The sequence below is a fragment of the Bubalus kerabau genome, chromosome 14, assembly GCF_029407905.1.
Source record: "Bubalus kerabau isolate K-KA32 ecotype Philippines breed swamp buffalo chromosome 14, PCC_UOA_SB_1v2, whole genome shotgun sequence".
Classification (NCBI taxonomy): Eukaryota; Metazoa; Chordata; class Mammalia; order Artiodactyla; family Bovidae; genus Bubalus; species Bubalus kerabau.
Window position 1 is genome coordinate 143223 of NC_073637.1, and position 12066 is coordinate 155288.

General features: G+C 57.2%; 4 pseudogenes; all 4 read left to right on the forward strand.

The window, feature by feature from the left end:
• The first annotated feature begins 1881 nt into the window (after positions 1-1881).
• On the forward strand, positions 1882-2001 carry LOC129627415 (uncharacterized; annotated as a pseudogene).
• A 3234-nt stretch (positions 2002-5235) lies between these two features.
• On the forward strand, positions 5236-5355 carry LOC129627427 (uncharacterized; annotated as a pseudogene).
• Positions 5356-8590: 3235 nt separating this feature from the next.
• Positions 8591-8710, forward strand: LOC129627439 (uncharacterized; annotated as a pseudogene).
• A 3236-nt stretch (positions 8711-11946) lies between these two features.
• LOC129627474 (uncharacterized) lies at positions 11947-12066 on the forward strand (annotated as a pseudogene).

Genomic DNA, 12066 nt, shown 5'->3' on the forward strand with positions numbered 1-12066 from the left:
TCTTGCTTTCAAGGAACTCGTACAGCAGATTTCTACAGTTTAGGGCTTTTCAAATGCTCTAGAAGAATGTGAACGTTCAGTGTGATCCATTTTCATTTCCAAGAAAGATCGTTTGACTTCCATAGCAAAGGTGGAGACCTTCCGACGTGTAGTCCAATACTTAGACCTTGACCATGTCAGGCAAGTCTTGCGGTTCCTTCTGGAGGTGTGTGGCTCTTGCAGAAACGTGAAGATCTTCCATCGTCCTCGGACTTTGGTGTCATTTACAATCATCAAGAAAGCTTCCAGGTATAGGTTCCAGACCACCACCGCACACACTCAGTAGCCAACGGAGTGGATTCCAGGAATATGCGTTGTTAACCAGCATCACCGTTGATATTGTTGCTGCACGCTCTATGCAGTGGCCAGGGCCTGGATTGTCCACTGGGTCTCATGTGGAATGGAAAGAAGGGCTTCCCCCACCCCCCACCCCACCCCCCACTCTTGACAGCCTTGTGACTAGAAACGGGCCCCGAAACAAGAATCAGACAAACCAGATAAGCCCAGATGGTAGTCCATGAGATGAAGGAACTAAGCAGCTGGTTGGGATGGCGCCAAGGGGAAAGGTTGCTCTTTTTGTCTCCCGCTCTACTCCTTTCTTCCTGGACGCCTTAGGGGTTCATCATGGAGATTTGAAATAAAGTTCACCAAAGTCATATGTGTTGAATCAAGATTTTGCGTTTCACCATCTCTCAAAAACGAAGAGTGCTTAACCTGCACAGGTTTCTTTCAAAAAAGTCAATTGCTTTTCAGTTCTGGGGTTTCTCTCTTGCCTTGTTCAAGTAGCCTTAAGAGTAAAAATCAACGAAAACTAAAGAAAGATTCAAAGATACCAACAAAGGACACCTTCTGTTTCTTCAATCATCTTTCCACTTAGTAGCACACGAGCCCTTTTCTTTGTATTTTGCCTAGGGAATTCGCAATGTGCTGGTTCAGATGGCAAGGCATCCGCCCGCAGGAGACTCGGGTTTGATCCCTGGGTCGGGAAGATCCCCTGGAGAAGGCAATGGCAACCCACTCCAGTATTCTCGCCTGGGAAATGCCACGGACAGAGGAGCCTGATGGGCCGCACTCCATGGGTCCTATAAGAGTTGGGCTCAACCCAGCAACTACGAACAGAAGTATTTCCAAAGACCACACTCGTGTGTGTGTGTGTGTGTGTCTGTCTGTGTGCCTGCCTGTGGTTCGTCTGCTCTCTCAGGAAGGTCGGGTGCTTGGCGGGCGGCGTGGGGACAAGGGGGGCGCCTCGGTAGGGCAAAGGGGCGGGGCTGAGGCGCTCCGGTCGACCGCGCCTCCGTGGCTCCCGGTGGGTTTGGGCAGCGGGCAGGTGCCGGGCAAGTTGGGCGCTCAAGATTCGCTGCGCCTAGGCCCGCAGGAGGTTCAGAGGCCCCCGGGCCGCGGGGATCGGGAGGCGGCGGGCCCCGAAGACCGACACCTCCGGGGTCGCGCGGCCCTGGACAGCGAACGGGATGGGGGGGGGGAGGCCCCGCTCAGCCAGCGCGGCCGGGTCTGGAGTGGCCGGGGGTGGGAGGGCGCCGAGACCTCCGCACCCCTCAGCCCACCCCCCAGGCCCCGCGCGCACGCACGCACGCCCTCCCGGTCACTGGGGGGTCCTGGAAGCCCATCGGGCCCCCGGGCCCGGCCAGGCGGTTGCTGGTCTGGTGTTGGCGGTGTTCGGGGGCCGGGCCGGCGTCAGCAGGCTGGAGTGCGGTCGCGGGTCGTGCGGCTCAAGTACAGCACGGCCCCCCGAGGAGAGGGCCGGCCCGTTGGCCCGACCTGCAGGTCAGAGCGAAAGGGAGGCGAAGCGCAAGGCTCTTAGGGCGCCCCGCGGCGGCCGCGGCCGTCTCCGGCCCTACCGGCCTGAAGGCGCCCGATCTCGTCTGATCTCGGAAGCTAAGCAGGGTCGGGCCTGTTTAGTATCTTGGATGGGAGACCACCTGGGAATTCCGGGTGCTGGAGGCTTTTTTGCCTACCAGAAGAGGTCCTTTAGCCCCCGCCCCGCGTCCCAATTCTTGGACCCACACCCCCCTCGCCCCCCCGCCCCCCCCGCAGCCCCAGCCCCTCCCGGGGCGGGGGGAGTGAGTGGGTGGCCGGGGCCCCGACTCCCGCTGCAGACCTGGGTTGCCTCCCCGCGGCCCGCGAGCCCCTCCGCATTCGCATTCGGCTTTCAGGAAACCAGACGACCGGCCGTCCCGTCTCCCTCTGGGGCTCCTTTGGCTTGCCTCAGGCAATCCCGGGGCTTGCACCGACTCCAGCCAGAGCCCCAGCCCCCGCCCCACCCCCAGCCTCGCAGGCGATCGCGCATGCGCATGCGAGCGCGCGCACAGATCGATGTGCCCAAACGGGGCATCTGGCTTGTTGGCTTGGACTGGGGGTGGATCTATGCCTGGGAGTGGGACTGCTGAACCATAGGCTACTTCTACTTTTAGTTCCTTCGCGAACCTCCATACTCTTTTCCATCCCGGCTGTACCAACTCCCATTCCTACTCAGCGTGGAGGAGAGTTCCCTTTGCTCCACAGCTTCTCCAGCATCTGCTATGGACAGACATTGCAATGAGGCCCAGTCGGACTCGGGCGAAGTGGTCCCTCCTTGGCGTTTGGAGTTGAGTCTCTCCAATCATTAGTGACGTGGAGCAAGATGACCGTTTGGAAATGCAGATGCAATTCTGTCACCATCCTGCTCCAACGGCTCTTGTATTTTCCCATCATATTGAAGATACGACCAATTCCCTTCATGCCTGCTCCTCACGTTCTTCTCGGATGTCTTTTCCCTGGAATGCCCTCTGCACTCTTTGGCTTCCATCCCATAGGGCATTTTCATTTCTTGAACGTCCTAAGTTTCCCTGGTCACGTAGACTTCCAGGATGCTGTTTTCCCTGCCTGAAATTCTTCCTGCATCTCAACCCTGGTTTACGTAGGTTCCACCTATGGACCTCAACGCAATGGTTACTCTGAAAAGCCTTCCCTGACACCCAGGTTTTGGTGAGGGTAGAGGCCCCTCGACAAGTTCTCCAAGGATCTGCCTGTGATGTATCATTAGATTCGTCTCAGTGAAAGCAGGAACTCTGTGTCTGCTTCTCTCCGCCTTCTAGTTCCAGAAACTTATTACATGCCTCCCAGCTCATCGTAGGTGCTCAGGATTTACTTAGCGTGTGAAAGACAGAAAAGTTCTTGGAAGCCTCAAGGTGTCACTTGGCTCGGCACTTTTGATCTCTTTGTATATTTGGCGATTCCATTCTTTCCTTTCCTGGGTTCATGTGTACGCTATATTCAAGGCACAATCTAAGGCACTAAGACATATCCATCAGTATGGGTTCTTGCTTTCAAGGAACTCGTACAGCAGATTTCTACAGTTTAGGGCTTTTCAAATGCTCTAGAAGAATGTGAACGTTCAGTGTGATCCATTTTCATTTCCAAGAAAGATCGTTTGACTTCCATAGCAAAGGTGGAGACCTTCCGACGTGTAGTCCAATACTTAGACCTTGACCATGTCAGGCAAGTCTTGCGGTTCCTTCTGGAGGTGTGTGGCTCTTGCAGAAACGTGAAGATCTTCCATCGTCCTCGGACTTTGGTGTCATTTACAATCATCAAGAAAGCTTCCAGGTATAGGTTCCAGACCACCACCGCACACACTCAGTAGCCAACGGAGTGGATTCCAGGAATATGCGTTGTTAACCAGCATCACCGTTGATATTGTTGCTGCACGCTCTATGCAGTGGCCAGGGCCTGGATTGTCCACTGGGTCTCATGTGGAATGGAAAGAAGGGCTTCCCCCACCCCCCACCCCACCCCCCACTCTTGACAGCCTTGTGACTAGAAACGGGCCCCGAAACAAGAATCAGACAAACCAGATAAGCCCAGATGGTAGTCCATGAGATGAAGGAACTAAGCAGCTGGTTGGGATGGCGCCAAGGGGAAAGGTTGCTCTTTTTGTCTCCCGCTCTACTCCTTTCTTCCTGGACGCCTTAGGGGTTCATCATGGAGATTTGAAATAAAGTTCACCAAAGTCATATGTGTTGAATCAAGATTTTGCGTTTCACCATCTCTCAAAAACGAAGAGTGCTTAACCTGCACAGGTTTCTTTCAAAAAAGTCAATTGCTTTTCAGTTCTGGGGTTTCTCTCTTGCCTTGTTCAAGTAGCCTTAAGAGTAAAAATCAACGAAAACTAAAGAAAGATTCAAAGATACCAACAAAGGACACCTTCTGTTTCTTCAATCATCTTTCCACTTAGTAGCACACGAGCCCTTTTCTTTGTATTTTGCCTAGGGAATTCGCAATGTGCTGGTTCAGATGGCAAGGCATCCGCCCGCAGGAGACTCGGGTTTGATCCCTGGGTCGGGAAGATCCCCTGGAGAAGGCAATGGCAACCCACTCCAGTATTCTCGCCTGGGAAATGCCACGGACAGAGGAGCCTGATGGGCCGCACTCCATGGGTCCTATAAGAGTTGGGCTCAACCCAGCAACTACGAACAGAAGTATTTCCAAAGACCACACTCGTGTGTGTGTGTGTGTGTGTCTGTCTGTGTGCCTGCCTGTGGTTCGTCTGCTCTCTCAGGAAGGTCGGGTGCTTGGCGGGCGGCGTGGGGACAAGGGGGGCGCCTCGGTAGGGCAAAGGGGCGGGGCTGAGGCGCTCCGGTCGACCGCGCCTCCGTGGCTCCCGGTGGGTTTGGGCAGCGGGCAGGTGCCGGGCAAGTTGGGCGCTCAAGATTCGCTGCGCCTAGGCCCGCAGGAGGTTCAGAGGCCCCCGGGCCGCGGGGATCGGGAGGCGGCGGGCCCCGAAGACCGACACCTCCGGGGTCGCGCGGCCCTGGACAGCGAACGGGATGGGGGGGGGGAGGCCCCGCTCAGCCAGCGCGGCCGGGTCTGGAGTGGCCGGGGGTGGGAGGGCGCCGAGACCTCCGCACCCCTCAGCCCACCCCCCAGGCCCCGCGCGCACGCACGCACGCCCTCCCGGTCACTGGGGGGTCCTGGAAGCCCATCGGGCCCCCGGGCCCGGCCAGGCGGTTGCTGGTCTGGTGTTGGCGGTGTTCGGGGGCCGGGCCGGCGTCAGCAGGCTGGAGTGCGGTCGCGGGTCGTGCGGCTCAAGTACAGCACGGCCCCCCGAGGAGAGGGCCGGCCCGTTGGCCCGACCTGCAGGTCAGAGCGAAAGGGAGGCGAAGCGCAAGGCTCTTAGGGCGCCCCGCGGCGGCCGCGGCCGTCTCCGGCCCTACCGGCCTGAAGGCGCCCGATCTCGTCTGATCTCGGAAGCTAAGCAGGGTCGGGCCTGTTTAGTATCTTGGATGGGAGACCACCTGGGAATTCCGGGTGCTGGAGGCTTTTTTGCCTACCAGAAGAGGTCCTTTAGCCCCCGCCCCGCGTCCCAATTCTTGGACCCACACCCCCCTCGCCCCCCCGCCCCCCCCGCAGCCCCAGCCCCTCCCGGGGCGGGGGGAGTGAGTGGGTGGCCGGGGCCCCGACTCCCGCTGCAGACCTGGGTTGCCTCCCCGCGGCCCGCGAGCCCCTCCGCATTCGCATTCGGCTTTCAGGAAACCAGACGACCGGCCGTCCCGTCTCCCTCTGGGGCTCCTTTGGCTTGCCTCAGGCAATCCCGGGGCTTGCACCGACTCCAGCCAGAGCCCCAGCCCCCGCCCCACCCCCAGCCTCGCAGGCGATCGCGCATGCGCATGCGAGCGCGCGCACAGATCGATGTGCCCAAACGGGGCATCTGGCTTGTTGGCTTGGACTGGGGGTGGATCTATGCCTGGGAGTGGGACTGCTGAACCATAGGCTACTTCTACTTTTAGTTCCTTCGCGAACCTCCATACTCTTTTCCATCCCGGCTGTACCAACTCCCATTCCTACTCAGCGTGGAGGAGAGTTCCCTTTGCTCCACAGCTTCTCCAGCATCTGCTATGGACAGACATTGCAATGAGGCCCAGTCGGACTCGGGCGAAGTGGTCCCTCCTTGGCGTTTGGAGTTGAGTCTCTCCAATCATTAGTGACGTGGAGCAAGATGACCGTTTGGAAATGCAGATGCAATTCTGTCACCATCCTGCTCCAACGGCTCTTGTATTTTCCCATCATATTGAAGATACGACCAATTCCCTTCATGCCTGCTCCTCACGTTCTTCTCGGATGTCTTTTCCCTGGAATGCCCTCTGCACTCTTTGGCTTCCATCCCATAGGGCATTTTCATTTCTTGAACGTCCTAAGGTTCCCTGGTCACGTAGACTTCCAGGATGCTGTTTTCCCTGCCTGAAATTCTTCCTGCATCTCAACCCTGGTTTACGTAGGTTCCACCTATGGACCTCAACGCAATGGTTACTCTGAAAAGCCTTCCCTGACACCCAGGTTTTGGTGAGGGTAGAGGCCCCTCGACAAGTTCTCCAAGGATCTGCCTGTGATGTATCATTAGATTCGTCTCAGTGAAAGCAGGAACTCTGTGTCTGCTTCTCTCCGCCTTCTAGTTCCAGAAACTTATTACATGCCTCCCAGCTCATCGTAGGTGCTCAGGATTTACTTAGCGTGTGAAAGACAGAAAAGTTCTTGGAAGCCTCAAGGTGTCACTTGGCTCGGCACTTTTGATCTCTTTGTATATTTGGCGATTCCATTCTTTCCTTTCCTGGGTTCATGTGTACGCTATATTCAAGGCACAATCTAAGGCACTAAGACATATCCATCAGTATGGGTTCTTGCTTTCAAGGAACTCGTACAGCAGATTTCTACAGTTTAGGGCTTTTCAAATGCTCTAGAAGAATGTGAACGTTCAGTGTGATCCATTTTCATTTCCAAGAAAGATCGTTTGACTTCCATAGCAAAGGTGGAGACCTTCCGACGTGTAGTCCAATACTTAGACCTTGACCATGTCAGGCAAGTCTTGCGGTTCCTTCTGGAGGTGTGTGGCTCTTGCAGAAACGTGAAGATCTTCCATCGTCCTCGGACTTTGGTGTCATTTACAATCATCAAGAAAGCTTCCAGGTATAGGTTCCAGACCACCACCGCACACACTCAGTAGCCAACGGAGTGGATTCCAGGAATATGCGTTGTTAACCAGCATCACCGTTGATATTGTTGCTGCACGCTCTATGCAGTGGCCAGGGCCTGGATTGTCCACTGGGTCTCATGTGGAATGGAAAGAAGGGCTTCCCCCACCCCCCACCCCACCCCCCACTCTTGACAGCCTTGTGACTAGAAACGGGCCCCGAAACAAGAATCAGACAAACCAGATAAGCCCAGATGGTAGTCCATGAGATGAAGGAACTAAGCAGCTGGTTGGGATGGCGCCAAGGGGAAAGGTTGCTCTTTTTGTCTCCCGCTCTACTCCTTTCTTCCTGGACGCCTTAGGGGTTCATCATGGAGATTTGAAATAAAGTTCACCAAAGTCATATGTGTTGAATCAAGATTTTGCGTTTCACCATCTCTCAAAAACGAAGAGTGCTTAACCTGCACAGGTTTCTTTCAAAAAAGTCAATTGCTTTTCAGTTCTGGGGTTTCTCTCTTGCCTTGTTCAAGTAGCCTTAAGAGTAAAAATCAACGAAAACTAAAGAAAGATTCAAAGATACCAACAAAGGACACCTTCTGTTTCTTCAATCATCTTTCCACTTAGTAGCACACGAGCCCTTTTCTTTGTATTTTGCCTAGGGAATTCGCAATGTGCTGGTTCAGATGGCAAGGCATCCGCCCGCAGGAGACTCGGGTTTGATCCCTGGGTCGGGAAGATCCCCTGGAGAAGGCAATGGCAACCCACTCCAGTATTCTCGCCTGGGAAATGCCACGGACAGAGGAGCCTGATGGGCCGCACTCCATGGGTCCTATAAGAGTTGGGCTCAACCCAGCAACTACGAACAGAAGTATTTCCAAAGACCACACTCGTGTGTGTGTGTGTGTGTGTCTGTCTGTGTGCCTGCCTGTGGTTCGTCTGCTCTCTCAGGAAGGTCGGGTGCTTGGCGGGCGGCGTGGGGACAAGGGGGGCGCCTCGGTAGGGCAAAGGGGCGGGGCTGAGGCGCTCCGGTCGACCGCGCCTCCGTGGCTCCCGGTGGGTTTGGGCAGCGGGCAGGTGCCGGGCAAGTTGGGCGCTCAAGATTCGCTGCGCCTAGGCCCGCAGGAGGTTCAGAGGCCCCCGGGCCGCGGGGATCGGGAGGCGGCGGGCCCCGAAGACCGACACCTCCGGGGTCGCGCGGCCCTGGACAGCGAACGGGATGGGGGGGGGGGAGGCCCCGCTCAGCCAGCGCGGCCGGGTCTGGAGTGGCCGGGGGTGGGAGGGCGCCGAGACCTCCGCACCCCTCAGCCCACCCCCCAGGCCCCGCGCGCACGCACGCACGCCCTCCCGGTCACTGGGGGGTCCTGGAAGCCCATCGGGCCCCCGGGCCCGGCCAGGCGGTTGCTGGTCTGGTGTTGGCGGTGTTCGGGGGCCGGGCCGGCGTCAGCAGGCTGGAGTGCGGTCGCGGGTCGTGCGGCTCAAGTACAGCACGGCCCCCCGAGGAGAGGGCCGGCCCGTTGGCCCGACCTGCAGGTCAGAGCGAAAGGGAGGCGAAGCGCAAGGCTCTTAGGGCGCCCCGCGGCGGCCGCGTCCGTCTCCGGCCCTACCGGCCTGAAGGCGCCCGATCTCGTCTGATCTCGGAAGCTAAGCAGGGTCGGGCCTGTTTAGTATCTTGGATGGGAGACCACCTGGGAATTCCGGGTGCTGGAGGCTTTTTTGCCTACCAGAAGAGGTCCTTTAGCCCCCGCCCCGCGTCCCAATTCTTGGACCCACACCCCCCTCGCCCCCCCGCCACCCCCGCAGCCCCAGCCCCTCCCGGGGCGGGGGGAGTGAGTGGGTGGCCGGGGCCCCGACTCCCGCTGCAGACCTGGGTTGCCTCCCCGCGGCCCGCGAGCCCCTCCGCATTCGCATTCGGCTTTCAGGAAACCAGACGACCGGCCGTCCCGTCTCCCTCTGGGGCTCCTTTGGCTTGCCTCAGGCAATCCCGGGGCTTGCACCGACTCCGGCCAGAGCCCCAGCCCCCGCCCCACCCCCAGCCTCGCAGGCGATCGCGCATGCGCATGCGAGCGCGCGCACAGATCGATGTGCCCAAACGGGGCATCTGGCTTGTTGGCTTGGACTGGGGGTGGATCTATGCCTGGGAGTGGGACTGCTGAACCATAGGCTACTTCTACTTTTAGTTCCTTCGCGAACCTCCATACTCTTTTCCATCCCGGCTGTACCAACTCCCATTCCTACTCAGCGTGGAGGAGAGTTCCCTTTGCTCCACAGCTTCTCCAGCATCTGCTATGGACAGACATTGCAATGAGGCCCAGTCGGACTCGGGCGAAGTGGTCCCTCCTTGGCGTTTGGAGTTGAGTCTCTCCAATCATTAGTGACGTGGAGCAAGATGACCGTTTGGAAATGCAGATGCAATTCTGTCACCATCCTGCTCCAACGGCTCTTGTATTTTCCCATCATATTGAAGATACGACCAATTCCCTTCATGCCTGCTCCTCACGTTCTTCTCGGATGTCTTTTCCCTGGAATGCCCTCTGCACTCTTTGGCTTCCATCCCATAGGGCATTTTCATTTCTTGAACGTCCTAAGGTTCCCTGGTCACGTAGACTTCCAGGATGCTGTTTTCCCTGCCTGAAATTCTTCCTGCATCTCAACCCTGGTTTACGTAGGTTCAACCTATGGACCTCAACGCAATGGTTACTCTGAAAAGCCTTCCCTGACACCCAGGTTTTGGTGAGGGTAGAGGCCCCTCGACAAGTTCTCCAAGGATCTGCCTGTGATGTATCATTAGATTCGTCTCAGTGAAAGCAGGAACTCTGTGTCTGCTTCTCTCCGCCTTCTAGTTCCAGAAACTTATTACATGCCTCCCAGCTCATCATAGGTGCTCAGGATTTACTTAGCGTGTGAAAGACAGAAAAGTTCTTGGAAGCCTCAAGGTGTCACTTGGCTCGGCACTTTTGATCTCTTTGTATATTTGGCGATTCCATTCTTTCCTTTCCTGGGTTCATGTGTACGCTATATTCAAGGCACAATCTAAGGCACTAAGACATATCCATCAGTATGGGTTCTTGCTTTCAAGGAACTCGTACAGCAGATTTCTACAGTTTAGGGCTTTTCAAATGCTCTAGAAGAATGTGAACGTTCAGTGTGATCCATTTTCATTTCCAAGAAAGATCGTTTGACTTCCATAGCAAAGGTGGAGACCTTCCGACGTGTAGTCCAATACTTAGACCTTGACCATGTCAGGCAAGTCTTGCGGTTCCTTCTGGAGGTGTGTGGCTCTTGCAGAAACGTGAAGATCTTCCATCGTCCTCGGACTTTGGTGTCATTTACAATCATCAAGAAAGCTTCCAGGTATAGGTTCCAGACCACCACCGCACACACTCAGTAGCCAACGGAGTGGATTCCAGGAATATGCGTTGTTAACCAGCATCACCGTTGATATTGTTGCTGCACGCTCTATGCAGTGGCCAGGGCCTGGATTGTCCACTGGGTCTCATGTGGAATGGAAAGAAGGGCTTCCCCCACCCCCCACCCCACCCCCCACTCTTGACAGCCTTGTGACTAGAAACGGGCCCCGAAACAAGAATCAGACAAACCAGATAAGCCCAGATGGTAGTCCATGAGATGAAGGAACTAAGCAGCTGGTTGGGATGGCGCCAAGGGGAAAGGTTGCTCTTTTTGTCTCCCGCTCTACTCCTTTCTTCCTGGACGCCTTAGGGGTTCATCATGGAGATTTGAAATAAAGTTCACCAAAGTCATATGTGTTGAATCAAGATTTTGCGTTTCACCATCTCTCAAAAACGAAGAGTGCTTAACCTGCACAGGTTTCTTTCAAAAAAGTCAATTGCTTTTCAGTTCTGGGGTTTCTCTCTTGCCTTGTTCAAGTAGCCTTAAGAGTAAAAATCAACGAAAACTAAAGAAAGATTCAAAGATACCAACAAAGGACACCTTCTGTTTCTTCAATCATCTTTCCACTTAGTAGCACACGAGCCCTTTTCTTTGTATTTTGCCTAGGGAATTCGCAATGTGCTGGTTCAGATGGCAAGGCATCCGCCCGCAGGAGACTCGGGTTTGATCCCTGGGTCGGGAAGATCCCCTGGAGAAGGTAATGGCAACCCACTCCAGTATTCTCGCCTGGGAAATGCCACGGACAGAGGAGCCTGATGGGCCGCACTCCATGGGTCCTATAAGAGTTGGGCTCAACCCAGCAACTACGAACAGAAGTATTTCCAAAGACCACACTCGTGTGTGTGTGTGTGTGTGTCTGTCTGTGTGCCTGCCTGTGGTTCGTCTGCTCTCTCAGGAAGGTCGGGTGCTTGGCGGGCGGCGTGGGGACAAGGGGGGCGCCTCGGTAGGGCAAAGGGGCGGGGCTGAGGCGCTCCGGTCGACCGCGCCTCCGTGGCTCCCGGTGGGTTTGGGCAGCGGGCAGGTGCCGGGCAAGTTGGGCGCTCAAGATTCGCTGCGCCTAGGCCCGCAGGAGGTTCAGAGGCCCCCGGGCCGCGGGGATCGGGAGGCGGCGGGCCCCGAAGACCGACACCTCCGGGGTCGCGCGGCCCTGGACAGCGAACGGGATGGGGGGGGGGGGAGGCCCCGCTCAGCCAGCGCGGCCGGGTCTGGAGTGGCCGGGGGTGGGAGGGCGCCGAGACCTCCGCACCCCTCAGCCCACCCCCCAGGCCCCGCGCGCACGCACGCACGCCCTCCCGGTCACTGGGGGGTCCTGGAAGCCCATCGGGCCCCCGGGCCCGGCCAGGCGGTTGCTGGTCTGGTGTTGGCGGTGTTCGGGGGCCGGGCCGGCGTCAGCAGGCTGGAGTGCGGTCGCGGGTCGTGCGGCTCAAGTACAGCACGGCCCCCCGAGGAGAGGGCCGGCCCGTTGGCCCGACCTGCAGGTCAGAGCGAAAGGGAGGCGAAGCGCAAGGCTCTTAGGGCGCCCCGCGGCGGCCGCGTCCGTCTCCGGCCCTACCGGCCTGAAGGCGCCCGATCTCGTCTGATCTCGGAAGCTAAGCAGGGTCGGGCCTGTTCAGTATCTTGGATGGGAGACCACCTGGGAATTCCGGGTGCTGGAGGCT